The following is a 15337-nucleotide window of genomic DNA, read 5'->3' as shown; positions in this document are numbered from 1 at the left end:
AGGTTGCAACTTTTTATATGAACAACTAATAATCAGAGTATCTATGAGTAAGATACTAGTTTCTGCTTAAGAAACTGAGTTTTTCAGTTTCAGCCAAATTGCTACTTTTGATTAGGATAGTACTTGGAAATTTTAAATTCTCTTATTTAAAATATTCTCATTAATCTTATCTAAAACTATCTCTCTACCTGTTAAAAAAGCCAAACACCAAATTTCATTTGACTTAAACCCTCCATTTTATAAGAAAAGTCTACTACAAATTTAATTATTATACACACTGTAATAATATTCTTGAGAAAAAAGTTATTATATATACTTATCTTGGGAATAAATAAAAGAATTAGATCTTAATACAATACCATGAGAATATAATCTATATTAAAAAATCTGGAGTTTTAATAAGCAAGACAACTTAATATGGGTCACTTCACACAATAATTTCTTTTAATTCTTTATTTACTGATTTTAGTTTACCCCAAAGTTTCAATGTTACCATTTGACAAGTCCAATTACATTGCAAATATATAAAATTATATGCTTTTAAAATATGTTATTATACCTTAATCTCCTATCATGTTCCAAAGCATTATGTGTGTATTCAATCAAAGAAGTTAGGTTGTTTTCCAGAATTGGCTCTCTCCTAAAGGTCAAAACCTGCAATAAAAATGCCATGTATTATAGCATGAAGACATTGAACAGATTTGTTTCTTTCAGTTCCACAACTGATCCCTGAACACAAAGGTAATGTTTTCAAAATGATCCCAATCCTGCCAATGTTCAAAGAAGTCCCAACAGGAAAATGATATTTTTAAAACAGAAATAACTTGATTATAAACACCTGTGATATGCTTTATCATCTGAAGCCTCTTCAAACAAGTCAGATTAATATGTTTCTGTTTTCATTTCTCTTTAGGGCATTCACTTTCAAAGAGGTGTGAATGAGTTTATGTATGTAGATATCTGTGAAAGACTGGTAAAGGGGGGCTTTTTAAGGAAAATATCAGAAATATAGTTTGTGTTTCTAAAACTCAAAATCCACACAATTTAAAAAATTACTAAGACATAGGGAGAAAAGTTAACTACCTTTTCCCTCAAATCATCAAATGTATTAATAATTATTGAAAGTGCCATTATGTTAAATTTTAGTCTTTTGCCAAACCTAAGCGAATAATAACATTTCCAAACATTTCAATACATTACAGTTTTAACAGATTGAAATTTAGAATTTATTTTAAAAATAAACAAATATTTATAATAAATGGACCACTTCTAGATCACATAGTTTTTAATGTTTCCAAGTATAAATGAGATGTAACAATGTATATAAGTAGTTTTGTCATTTTGTTGCACCTTTCTGAATCTTAATGAGTAAGAGGCAATTTCTACATAGTATTAGAGATAGTTTTCTATATTTGAGTACTCTTAAAAATTAAGGTATCTTAAGTTTAGAAATTATAGAAGGAAAATAGTAAAAACCTAAATGTTAAATTTTAAACATTGTAATATAAGTTTTTAAATAGTAGTGAAACAAAAAAATACTAGATAATAAGGAACAAAAGAGGTTTGGATATAAAGATAAATTTTGAACCAAATGTGTGATTAAAAAAAAAGGTGATTATTAAAAAACCTTCAAATAGTAAAACTCAAATCTATTACAGCTTATTATTTATATTTAGAAACAACTATAAGTCTTTTCAGTGCAAACATTCTTTAGTCAAATGACAGATTAAGTAAAAGTGTATTAAATTTCTCATAACTCAATACGAAATAATTAAGTATAAAACTCCAATATGTATGCATGTATTTAATATATTGATTCCAATGTTTGAAACTTCTTTTTCTAAAAGGAAGAGCCTTTAAATCATTTCTAATTCAGGAAAAAAAAAAAAAAAATCCTAGCCCCTTCCCATATCCTACCACAGTCATTTATATAAGCAAATAATCAGGTGATATATTCACAAATATTAGTAATATGATATTCTAAAATTAATGTTGTGACTTTCATTAAGACAACCACTTTAAAATTCATTTAAAACTGTTGCCTGTTATTCTTAATATTAAATTCTCAATCTCACTTTCAATACTTATTTGAAATACAGTAGTATTTTATTACTGATTTCCTCTGGCCTTATGAGATTTGGGGCCACAAAATTTTAAAAAGTCTTAAGTTTTAGTTCTACTTATAGGCCGGCCAAAATTAGTTGCAAAGCACAAGCCTAAGTTTGCTCAATTAAAAAAAAAAAAAAAAAAAAAAAAAAAAAAAGACAAAACTATATTTTGACAATTCTTTCTAAGATGTGTGTTCTAGTTATAATTAGACCAATAACCTGTTTCTCCTAAAAGGGGTTAAAAAGAAATCAATGTGGGAATTAAATGTCATTAAACAAAAGAAAAAAAAAAAAAAAAAGCAAGAGCCATTTTGGGTCAGTACTATTTTAAAATTAGAGACAAATTTACAATGTAATTGGTGAAAGCTTATGTGTCATATATCAGATATACCTAATATTTCTGGGGAATTTTTTTCTTTTTGTAAACCAAAATCAACTAACCAATATTTTTGGATTGAAGTATTTTTGTGACATCATGAATAGTTACTAAATACTAATAAATAAATAAATAAATAAAATATACACAAGACTTCATAAAACAAAACATAATACATAAAACATAAGGGATCCAAAATATTACAACTACTTTGCAATTTTCATCCTTACTTGTCAATCCTGATAAACATTAAAACTGATATTAATCTGATTAGAAAACATGTAGTGTTACATACAAATACCTGAGGCTACATTTTGTAAACACACAATGAAGACAAGTTAACAGCATTAAAAAAAAAAGTCTAAAGTTAGACTTTTACTTGAATTTTTAAAAAACAGTATATAAATGGCAAATAAATGAAACAGGAAGGCTGGTACCTTTTCTTGTTCCCTTCTCCCCACAGTATGTAAATCCAGTATTGAAAAAAAGATGAGCTATTGTTGCAGTACCACTTTCCATCATTTTTTCCTATGGTAACAAATGATTTTTGTATTTCTTACAATAGCGCACGCACGCTCGCACACTCACAGAACTATCTTTTTATAGAAAAAAGGGATAACTGCATATAAACATTAAAAATACATACCAGTTGGAACTCATGTTCACAAATCTAAAACTAAATCTTCCTCTTATCTAACATCACAAGAAGGGAAAATACTTCGAAGGCTGTGAATTTTAGTTAGGCACTAGTGTGTTCTAAAGCTTTAAGTATTTTAAAGAAAAGAATCCATCACTTATTTTAAAATCAAACAAAACAATCCTTCACTCATCATCCTCAAAACAAACAAAATCCCATAAACCAAATCACTAAAAAAAAAAAAAAAAAAGTGGCTAAACTTAATCAGACTGATGGAATTTAAAACCTCCCCAAAACACTCTACCAGTCACAATATTTGAATGAAAATTAAAAAATTAGTAAAAAGTAAAACCTACCAGTCCTGGGTGATATAATTATATTTAAAACAGAAATGACATCTACAATTTCATTAAATCCAATTTTATAGAGGATGATTAATTCTTTTTATGAAATTTTCATGAAATGATCCAAAATAAACAGCTTTGAAAAAAGGTAATGAATATGGATGCATTCAGTTATCACAATTATTAATAGTATGATCAGTAAACTCAGCTACACCACTTATTAATGTAAATTATATTTAAAGTCCTACAGAGATTTGTCATGTTTTCATTTTAATATTTTCTAACAATACATATTTTGAAAATGCAAACTATAAATTTCAACTACTATTCATAAAATTATATAAATGTCTGTTAAATTTTTTAAAATTCTCTTTAAAAACATCTACAACTGTTTATCAGCGAGTTTATTGCTTTTCTTTGAAAAACCACACCAACTCTTATCAAGATGCAATTAAATGGAATGACAAATTTGGTAATAAATAGAAATATGTTGATGGCTGCCTCGAGCAACATTAAACAAAATCAACTGAAAACCAACCAAATAAAAACAACCACACTGCTGCATATATTTCTTTGTAATGAATTTATCAATGGAATGCAATAACATAGGCACCTGTACATACTTACCTGTTGTATTATCTAACTTAAGAAACATTAATGTCTTGTAAATTAAAAATTTAAGTCTTCTACAATGGCTGAATTAGCTAAATATATATATATTAAAACAGAAGTTAAAAGTTTTAAAAATATATCCAATTCTTATGGGAAATGTGGAAAAGATCATGTAGCATTTAAAAAAAAATTAGTTTTTTCTTCAAAATAAAAGAAACAATTCTCCCGTCATCTGCATCCAACAATTACAAGTAGTTTAAGATGAAACTTTTTTTATCAAAAGAAAAAAAAACCCAACACCACAAAAACCTAAATCCTTTACAGGGGCAAATATATGTCCTGCAATTTCTGTCAGCAGAAATTCAGTTTTGCGAAAATAGCCTCTTCAGTTTTACTTTTCATATACATTTCAGAGCCACCCGAAAGCCTTTAGTGGGAGAAGAAAATGTTAAACACCAATTTTTATTTAAATTCCCCGTTTTAACGTTTTGTAACTATTTCCATGGTTCTCCAACTAAAAGTATAATTTTTCAGTAGGTCGAGAATTATAATCCAGAGTTCAATATTCAAACCCCCCAGTCCCGCTCCCTTCCAGCCAATCAGGGGATAAGAAGTCGGGTGTTTGGGGAGCTCCGTTAAACAGTTTGAAAAACATCACATTGCTCTATCCTATTCTCCATCGGGAAAGGTTCTAAGCAAGGGCGGGTCCCTAATCTTCATTGAAATATACGAAATCAATCGTTCTATTAATTACAGAGGGGAAAACTTTAGGCTGGCGGTCCTAAAGTGATACTGCGGTTCCCAAGAAGTTTTATTCCTCTTTGCAAATAACTGAATAGCTGCTACAAAAATCATCTCCAGAATATTTGCAACCCAGTGCGCGGCGCGCCCCACACGCAAAACATCACACAAGCAAAGGGATTTTAATCTAAGTGTGCCTCATTGTGGAAAAAGAATTCAAGATCTAATAGAATTTTTACAGAAGTTATTATCTCTAAAGTATTACCTAAAGTTAAAGCCGTCAATGGCTTCCTTTATTTAAGAGCTGTCGACTAGAGGTTGATAAAAACAAATAGATAAGGGGGGAAAAAACACTGAAGGAAAGACCAACAACCCCTCTCTCCTCCGCCTCAGTTCCCAAGAAAAGGTGGGGATTGCAAAATTACCGTTAAGTTGCCCTGGTAAAGAGTTTTCCGGAGAATACCAGTATGGTTTCACAGATTGCTTTTTTTCCCCTTCGGATGTTTCAAGGACTGGAGAAGGAAAAAGTCTTCTAAGAACAGTGCGACTTAGAGAAGGAAATAGTCAGGAGAAGGAAATTGCTAGCTCGCAGCCCCATCTTTCATCTCACCCCGAACACCCCTCCCCCTCGAGGAAGGACAACGTCGCGAGAGTAAATAACAAAAATCCGAGCCAGAAGCGAAAGTCCCAGCATCTTTGCTAGGAGCCCGCTACCACCTACGAAGCCTGCCCCGACCGCCCGGAGCCCCGCTCGCGAGCTCGGGGCGCGGCAGTCCGACCCCTCTCTAAAAAGACCGCACCGGGACGTCGCGCGGGGGGAGCGCGGCCCGGGCTGACTCCTTCCTAGGGCACCTCACGTTTAAGCGTCAAAAGACGACAACATGCATGGCTGGGTGCCGAGGACTAGGCCGGGGCACTATGGGCCACCACCCACCGGAGGCACCCGTACTCTGGGTCCTGAATTTTCCGTCGACTCAAGTTTCTCGTTAGAAGACGGCCTTCAGCGGACAGGGAAAACTACGAGAAAAGGCGGCTCGGTTCGGAAACCGGGGAGGGGCGCGCGTCCCCTCCTGTCAAGGAGTCGCGGCCCTGCCGAGACCCCGCGGCGCCCTGTCCCCGGCCCCGGGCGGGGGGTCTTGCTGACAGGTCGGCTGGGCGGCGGCTGCTCGGCCGCAGCCGTCCCGGTCCCGCTCAAACTACAGCTCCCCTCCCCCCCCAGCTCCGTCTCACCGCGCTCCCGCCACATTCCGCCGCCACCGCCCACTCGCAGACGCCCAAGTCACCCAAAATCCTATCTCCTGGAATTTTTCGCGTTTAAAGTGAGGGTTAACCCAGCGCCCACTCCCTGGACCCCTCAACGCCTGCCGGTCCCACCACTGCCACCTTCCGAGTCCCGTTCTACTTCAAGCTCTTACCCACTGCGTCAACCCTGGCGAAGCTTCGCGGATTGTCTTTTGCTCCAAGTTATTTTTGGTGTTTTTTTTTTTTTTTTTAGTGGTTTTTCGGCGGAGCGCTAGTGGCACTATACTTTCAGACAGGTTATCCCGTCTCTCCCGCTAGATTGATGAGATCAGGCATCACTCGAAAATGGCGCCGAAAGCGCTGAGGCTCTTCATTCAAATTCGTTAGAGCCAACCCCGCCGCCCCGGGGCATGCCGGGAACGCGGGCTGCCTCCGCAGCTGTCAATACCACCTCTTAACCCCCCCCCCCGTTGTCCCGACATTTGCGCATGCGTAAACTCCTACCCTCATCCCCTCCCTTACACATACCTTGTACATGCGCAGACACATGGTTGTTCGCAGCTCACACTTAGCTTCCTCGGCTGCCGTTCTCTTGCTGCTTTTCTTGCGCGTGCGTGCAGCGCCTTTGTACGGCCGTGGACTGGAGTGACCTTACAGACTGTGGGCCGGAGAGTCCACCGATGCTTGTCAGGAGACAGGCAGGCAGTCTACCGTTGGAGGTAAACAAACTAAGGTCCAGCTTAGGCTAGAAGAAAAACGTCTTGCTAAACTACGGACAACGGAATGTGCCTCTTGAGATCATGTGTTGGATACACGTGTACTTAAAACAGCCCCGCCGCTGTGTAGAGCTCTTGCTGTACGCCAGAGCTTTATCAGAGCTATTGCACTTAAGCCTCGGGACAGCCTCACGAGGTAGGAACTGTTATTATTCTCGGTTAAGACCAGGAAACCAGTGATTGGGAACGTTAAATAATCTGCCGGAGGTAGCACAGGTACCAAACACGTGGATGAGTCCGCGTCTGTCAGATTCTGGAACTTGGGTCACTTAGCACTGTAGGATCCAATCTGAGTACACAGGAGGCGTGGTTTTCCGTCCCCTGTGGTGTGTGTGTGCGTGCGCGCACGCCCCAGCCTGGAGTTAATGATTACTTAAGTTTGCTAGAGCCCTTCTCCGCCCTAGGGTGCTTGTTACTAAGCCATTTTCATCGAATCCAGTTTTTCTTACCACCTTACTTGTCCGTAGACTTTCAGTTCTGTTTTGGAGATAGGAATGGGCAGTCTTTGGATGTCATTTAGAATGATGTTTTTATAACGGCGTGTTAAATTACTGAATCCAGCAGAGACGGGTTCCCGTTGTGCAACGCAACGCAACGCAAAAAAAAAAAAAAAAAAGTAGTAAGTCACCACGTATTGACTGTACTCCTCACTGTGCTGAAAAAACGCTTTCTGGATTAAGCTCCTTTATTACTTACAACAGCCCTATGAAGTAGATATTATCATCATTTTGCAGATTATGACATACACTCATATTAAGAAATCTGCCCCAAAGTCTTACAACTAAGTAGAAGTAAAGACTCATGCAAACCCGTGTCCATCTTCAAAAACTGGACGCTATGATAGGACAATAAATGATATTAAAATTGTCAATATTTTAATGTCTTCCTTAAAAAAATCTCATCTAATCATTTTCTTGGGAGATTTATCATACTTGACATCAAGCTGGTTAAGATGAAACAAAACCAACTAACTGTTCTTATGATTGTATTTTAAGATTATTGTTGATTGCTTACTTTTTCCTTAAACACAAAGCGCATTGATTTTTTTTTTTTTTTTTTTTTTTTTTTTTTTTTGAGACAGGGTCTACCATATCGTCCAGGTTGGCCTCAAATTTAGGATCTTCTTACTTAGCCTCACAAGTAGCTGGGATTACAGTACTGGGCCATGGTGCCCAGCTCCCAAAATGGATTTTCTAAGGAATCCAGCAGTCTAAAATCTGGGATATTAACTTTTTTGCCCCAGTTTTTGTTATAAGACAATTCGAGATGAACTATAACTGAGTACAAAAACACATATCCCATTATTGTCAGGGTTGAATAAGAAAATGAGTATGACTACCTGAAGTACAAAGAAGTAAGGAAATGGGAGAAGGCTAGCATGGTTTGTATTATTGAGGTATATTTGGAAAAAGAAATGGCTTCTAGCATTTTCAAATTATCAACAATTAACGTGGCAGAGTAAATTTGTCTTATCTCTCTCTGACACTTTTATGAACTATTTAAGTGGATCAAATCTGAAGCCAAACTTCCTGAGTTTGAATCTCCACTTTGCACCTTTTGTAGAGGTGGCTTTCATATTTAAGTCTCATTTTGTTTAAAATATTATTTAATAAGCCAGAAATCTTCCACTAAAGCTTCTTGATTTGCTAAAATAGGAAGAAACAAAAGCAACAATTCCTGTGCTTGAACAAAAAGTCCAACTGGGAAAAAAAAAAAAAGATCTTTCCAAAGCTAAGAATTTTATGTTTGACCACAAGGGGGTGCAAATTCCTGAGTTAAATCTCAAGGGGGAAAAAAAAAGGGAGGAGGGAGCCTTTTACTTCAGACTATTATGGGTAAGAAATTAGTAAGGATTATCTGCCCAGAATTTTAAAACTCCAAAAAAAATCATATACTTTATGAGAAGAAAGAACTCTGTAAGCTTAAGTTTTCAGCATTCTTTCTTCAATACAGTAAGAGTTAATCAATCATCTCTTCTCTACCCCTTTCTGCCCACCCAATTTGTGTCTCTGCATATGCTTCTTGTCATAAGAACTGAAGTCATAGTTTAAAATCTGGGCTTTAATTCTGCAAACTGGATTGCAATCACCAGAAAATGAATGGTAAATATGGGTAGTGTGGAGAATAGAAGTCTTCAATTTCTGTACTCCCTACTCCCTACTATTTTCTAATAAGTAGAATACAACTGATGGAATGTTAGCTTCAACATATTAACATATTTGGATAAAACTGTGAAAGCTGTAGGTCTGTTCATTTTTTTAATATTTATTTTTTAGTTTTAGGTGGATTCAATATCTTTATTTTATTTTTATGTGGTGCTGAGGATTGAACCCAGTGCCTCATGCATGCTAGGCAAGCACTGTACCACTGAACCACAACCCCAGCCCAGTCTGTTCATTTTTTTTAAATGGATACCCTTAAAAGAAGAAAACAGTCATATTTTTTATTTATATAAATAAAAAATAAAAAAAATTAAAAGAAGAAAACATTCTGAAAAACAACTTGAAAATTTTTAAAGTTCCTTTTACTTTCATGTTGGTCTTGTTTCTCTGTAGTAGACTCATTTTTTGAACCTTTTACATTGGTAATAATTTCAAATTTTCAAAAAATTTCCAAAAATAAAAATAGTTTTAAAAATCTATATAATTTGCTTGCTTTTATACATGGGTGAGTTCTTTCTTTTCATATATATGTAATTTTATATCACATTTTTTCCTCAACCATTTTCCATTAGGCTATAAGATTCTGGCCCCTCACCCCTTCATAAATTTACACTGAAACAATACTTTATTATCCATATTCAAATTTGATAAGTTGATCCTTTATAGCATATCCCCCTCCTTTACCGGATCCAGTCTTATGTCAGGTTCTGCACCGGTGGTCATATCTCTTTAGCCTCCTTTTCTTTATGAAACTTTCATCTTTTGATTCATTGTCTTTTATGACTTTGACATATTTGAAGAAAATTAACTTATTTAGAACATTTAACTTAATATTCAGCTTCTCCCTCTACTCTCTTTTAGTTGAATGTTCCTCATTTTGTGTTTGATGTTTCCTCATGACTGGATTGAAATTATGCATTCTCATCTGGACTATTGCATAGGTAATATTGTCTCCTCTGAGTATCACATTTGGAACCACATGATATCCATCTGACTTTCAGTGATGATCTTAATTTTGATCACTTCATCAGTATGGGATTTGAATTTTTCATTGTGTAGTTACTTGTTTTTTTTTTTTAACTTACTGGTAGTAAATAAGCAATTTGTGGGAGAGATTTGCGATGTTATATCCTGATCTTCATCAAAATCTTCCATAATATTTAGCATCCATTATTGCTGATATAATTTTACCATTATGGTTATAAAATAACTGAGCAAATTTTAGTATTGCCTCCTCATTTGCAGCCCATGACATTCTATTGCAAGTAGAGTTCTTTTTTATTTATTTATTTACCTATTTATTATCTACATGAACTTATGAATTCCTGTCTTCCCATTTCTGTGTTTGCTTATTCTTGTTTGTGCCATCTCTGTTTATATGTGCAAATTTATGTACAAAAATTTTTTGAGCTGGCTGCGTGGCTCAAGCCTATAATCCTAGTGGCTCAGGAGCCTGAGACAGGAGGATCACAAGTTCAAAGCCAGCCTCAGCTAAATATAAATGCATGCTAAATATAATGGAAGATTTTGATGAGTATAGGGATATAACATCAAAAAATGTTTTTGAGCCACTTGAGGGTAAGATACCTATATCATGGTCTTTCATTCTAATATAACTGTGTGTTTAGTTATTTTGATGTTCAAGTTTTCTTAGATTTAGCTAGTAGAAGTTCTTTCTCCTTTGACTTTTTGACATCTCCACACCATTTTTTAGAGCACTTCCTTACTTTCTGGTATTAAAAAATATTCTACATTTATCTTATACTTATCCTACCTCGGTCCTAGAATTAGCCTTTTTTCTAAGGAGTTCCGTTTCCTGTTAGGAAAATAATATTAGGGACCAGAACTAGGTGGGTTCATTGCTATACTGAAGTGTCTTTGCTTCTTGGACCTTTTGGGACACAGATCTAAAAATATATACATGTACGTATACATGCATACAAATATACAAGTATATATAATTAGTTCATGACACAGATTAAATTAATTAATTTACTTGTGGTACAGGGGATTGAAGGCAAGGTTATCTACCACTCAGCTACATCCTATCCCTTTTAAACAAAAATTCATTTTGAGACAGGGTATCACTAAGTTGCCAGGTTGGCCTTAAACTTGTGATCCTCCTGCCTCAGCCTCCCAAGTCACTGGGATTACAGGTGTTTGTTAGTGTACCAGGCTAATTTTTAATTATTTTAATTGCAATTAAGAAGATATATCAACAATATATAAAGTTCTGAGTAAAGGAAATAACAATCCATACATTTTTCATGTTCCCTTTTAGTAAATGTCTATTCATTTAATTTTGTAGAATCATAGTATGACGTAATTTTCTTAACCTTTTTTTCATTTCACCTAGCAAATATTTGAATTACATCATTTTCACAATCTTCATTTATATTGCTGTGCTACATATCATTCAGCAGATTCTACCATTCTTCTATTCCTGTTTTTTTTCCATTTTTTGCTACCATAACATTCTGATGTGAACATTTGTGCATATCTTTTGTCTAATTTAAATTCTTATCAAATGATTGGAAAGTTTCCCAGAAGTACAAATATTCTTTCTCAAAAGATTGGTATATGTTTATGGGTTTTAATATATCTTGCCATGCAAAATTAATCAAACATTTACCAAAGTCCATACCAGAATTAGATATAGATATGAAAATATATAGTTTCTTTTAGCAAGGAGCTGAATGTCTAATGGAAGAAAGATTTTTCTAAAAAATTATACTTCAATAAATATAAAGGAAGACCATTTAGCCCGGTTAGAAATAGGTAGCTTGAGAGGAAGTTTTTTGAGAGGAGGTGACAGTTGTTCTGTGTCTTGAAGGACACCTCAGCAGAGCCTTAAAGGATTGAAATGAGTTATCCTAGTTATAGAAGAGAAAGAAGAAGTAGGCCAAAGAAAGCATTTTAAGCAGAATCACTGTAATGTTAGGAAAAAGGGCAGATAGAGAGAACCTGGCATGTTTAAGAAAATCAGGTAGTTTGCTGTGATGTATAGCCTAAAATTGAGGAAGCTCAGCCTGCTCAAGTGGATAGAAGTCAAACCATGAAGAGCTTTCTGTGCCACCTTTATATTGATGCAACTGGAAAATCTTAAACCAATCCATGATATGACTTGATTGTATTTTAGGAATTCATTTAATGAGGATATTAGCAAACAGATTAGAAAATGTGGGAGAGGTGGTAGGGAGTCTTTTGGAAGCTATTCTAGTATCCAGGCAAGAAATAATGAGTACAGGAACTAGAAAAAGTAGCAAGTGAGTGAAATGAGGTATAAAAGAGATTGGATTTATTTATTCAGTACTCATGTAAGTATTCTCAGGTTAACTTTTAGCACCTAATCTGTGCCTGTACACTGTAGTCTTTGCTAGGCACTGAGAATGTGGGGTGAATAAAACAGTCATAGTTTCTTCTCTATGGTCCAGTCTCATTAAAGAGACATATTAAATTAATTAATAATAATACCAATTACAAGTAACAGAAAAATACAAGATGCTGTGAAAGCATACACCTAACACCAGATATTTAAATAAGGCCTTCTTAAGGTGGGATGGCTAAGCACAGACTTGAAAGGACAAAGAGGAATTGGCTTGGCCAAAAAGGGAGGAAGAACATTCCAGGCAAAGAAAGAGGCCATATGTTAATGTCCTAAGCAGGAAAGGCCAGTAAGTTCAATATCTATATTGCTGGAAAAGAGTAAGGAAGGATGGAAAAAATTGGAGGTAAGACTAAAGAGGCTTAGGACCCTTTCTATATGGATAGCCTTTCAATATGGATATGGTATAATAGCATGATTCCTAAATTTCTATTGTGGGCAGCTGAGCTAGTTGGCTGTTGGTAACACTGAGAGAGAAAGAAAATAGAACTATGGGGCATGCCTGTAATCTCAGTGACTCGGGAGTCACAGGTAGGACTGCATGTTTGAGGCCAACCTCAGCTATTTAGCAACACCCTAAGCAATTTGGCGAGATCCTGTCTTAAAATGAAAAATAAAAAGGGCTGGGGTGTAGCTCAGTTGTAGAGCACCATTGAGTTTAATCCCCAGTACAAAAAAGAAGAGAGAAGAAAAAAAGAAAAGTTTGGTTAATTTTGATATGTGACATACTGATTTTGAGATGCTTGTGGGCCAAGTGTATCTTTACACTCCCACCTTAAAGAAAACTGGAGTTTCAGATTAGAAGTTTGGAATTTAGGGAAAAGGCCTAGTTTACATGTTATCTATAGATTTAGTAGTTGACTGATTTAGGTGGTAGTTTACATGATGTGTTTAGATGAGATCACTGAGGAAGGTATGTAGAATGATTGAAAAGGCTCTGCACAGAATCCTGGTAAACATTACTTGGTGGCCCCCCAAATATTTGTAATGTGTATATACAGAAAAAAGTTTAACTATAAATAAAAAGATACATGAATAAAAAGAAACTAAAATAAATTTGCAATATATACTCTAGGTAAAGGTTAAATATCCTCAATATATAAAGAGATAAGTCTGTGAGAAAGAAAAGAATGGCTTTGTATTTAGTTAATGAGAAGAAAAATAAATTATAATCAAACCCATAATTAATTAGTATTTAAAAAGATATAATCTCAAAATGAATGTAAAGAAGAGATATGTAAAGTTTTCATCATCTCATCTCATTGTTACTGAATTACTTTTAAAAATTAACAGTTGAGGGGCTGGGGTTGTGGCTCAGCGGTAGAACTCTTACCTAGCATGTGTGAGTCCCTGGGTTTGATCCCCAGCACCACATAAAAATAAATAAATAAATAAATAAATAAATAAATAAATAAAAATAAATAAAGGTATTGTGTCCAACTACAACTAAAAAAATAAATATTTTTAAAAAATTAACAGTTGAGGGGCTGGGGATGTGGCTCAAGCGGTAGCGCGCCCGTCTGGCATGCGTGCAGCCTGGGTTCGATCCTCAGCACCACATACAAACAAGGATGCTGTGTCTGCCGAAAACTAAGAAATAAAATATTAAAATTCTCTCTCTCTCTCTCTCTCTCCCCTCACAAAAAAAAAAAAAAAAATTAACAGTTGAAAACATGTATTAATAAAAGATTGATGGATTACACAATTCTTACATATCTATTTTTAAAACATTTGCTTCTTTTGTGGCATGAATAATTAGATTCCATTTGCTAGTGTGACTTGAGAGTTGGCAGACTAAGAGAACTAAGTCACAGAACTGAGAGAGGTGAAGGTTCCAATTGGTTGACCATTGAGTATCCAAAAATAAGCAAAACAACTAAGTTGTGATGAAAGCTACCTACAATCTTGGCAATAAATTTTTAAAAATAGGTTGTTTGTAATTTTAATATGAGAGATGTGGGAAAGATCATCCCATTTGGGAAGCTCTGAATGGTAGGTAAATCAGTGCCTGTGATGCAATTCTAATATGCTTGGGATGACAGTTTTTACCAGGGGGTTATAGTTTTTAATCCAAGGAATATATAAAATTACAGAACTGATTTTGTATTCTATACTTTTTATTTTTGTAGCCTATACTATTACCATGTTAGCATTAAGCTTAGGAATGATCTGTGTATGTTAAATTATGATGGTTAAAAAAATTGGACTTATCATAGGATATACTTATCAGATTAGTCTTAAAAGATAGAGAATCTTAATGATGCTTATGAAGACTATCTGGGCTTTTAAAAGAATTTAAGATTCTCTGGAAGTATACTAGATTTAGAATTTAAGTACTCAGAGATATTGCTTATTAATCAAACATTAAGTACTTAAGAAAATAGAATTTGTCAATGCAGTCTAAGGCAGTTTAAAAACATAAAAAGTCCTCTTGAAGCGCTTATTATTAAAATTTGCAAATAATAGACGAATTTGCAAGTTGAATTTAAAAGCTAAGGAAAGAGCTAGGCAGTGATGGTACATGCCTGTAGTCCTAGGTATTGGGGAGGCTGAGGCAGGAGGATCCCAAGTTCCAAGCCACCTTTAGTAATTTACTGAGGCCCTAAGCAACTTAGTGGGACCCTATCTCAAAATGAAAATTAAAAAAGGGCTAGGGATTTGGCTCAATGGTTAAAGTGACCCTGGGTTCAATCCCTAGTACCAAAAAAAAAAAAAAAAGAAGTTTTTTGTTTTTTGGGTTTTTTTTTTTTTTTTGGCAGTGCTGGGGATTGAACTCAGGGCTTCACACATACTAGGCAAGTACTTTTACACTGAACCACATCCTCAGCCCAAGACAAGTTTTTTAGTTCATAATTTTTATCAAAATTTAAGTGACCCCGGGGTTGGTGCTGTGGCTCAGCAATAGCGCACTTGCCTGGAATGTGTGAGGCACTGGCTTTGATTCTCCGCACCAC

General features: G+C 35.1%; 1 long non-coding RNA gene across 9 annotated transcripts in view; it reads left to right on the top strand.

The window, feature by feature from the left end:
- Window positions 1-6833: 6833 nt before the first annotated feature.
- The window catches only part of LOC308649081, a 34928-nt gene continuing 26424 nt past the window's right edge, over window positions 6834-15337 (top strand). For 8 of the 9 annotated variants that reach the window (XR_014021979.1, XR_014021980.1, XR_014021981.1 and 5 more), the window contains exons 1-2: window positions 6834-6972; window positions 9860-9939. This is a non-coding gene — a long non-coding RNA (uncharacterized lncRNA). The remainder of the gene's footprint in view (window positions 6973-9859; window positions 9940-15337) is intronic. The other variant, XR_014021987.1, reaches the window with a different exon arrangement.

The sequence above is a fragment of the Spermophilus citellus genome (assembly GCF_964194105.1).
Source record: "Spermophilus citellus genome assembly, chromosome: 1".
Classification (NCBI taxonomy): domain Eukaryota; kingdom Metazoa; phylum Chordata; class Mammalia; order Rodentia; family Sciuridae; genus Spermophilus; species Spermophilus citellus.
Note: the sequence above shows the minus strand (reverse complement) of the source record. Positions and strands in the feature narration are given on the sequence as shown.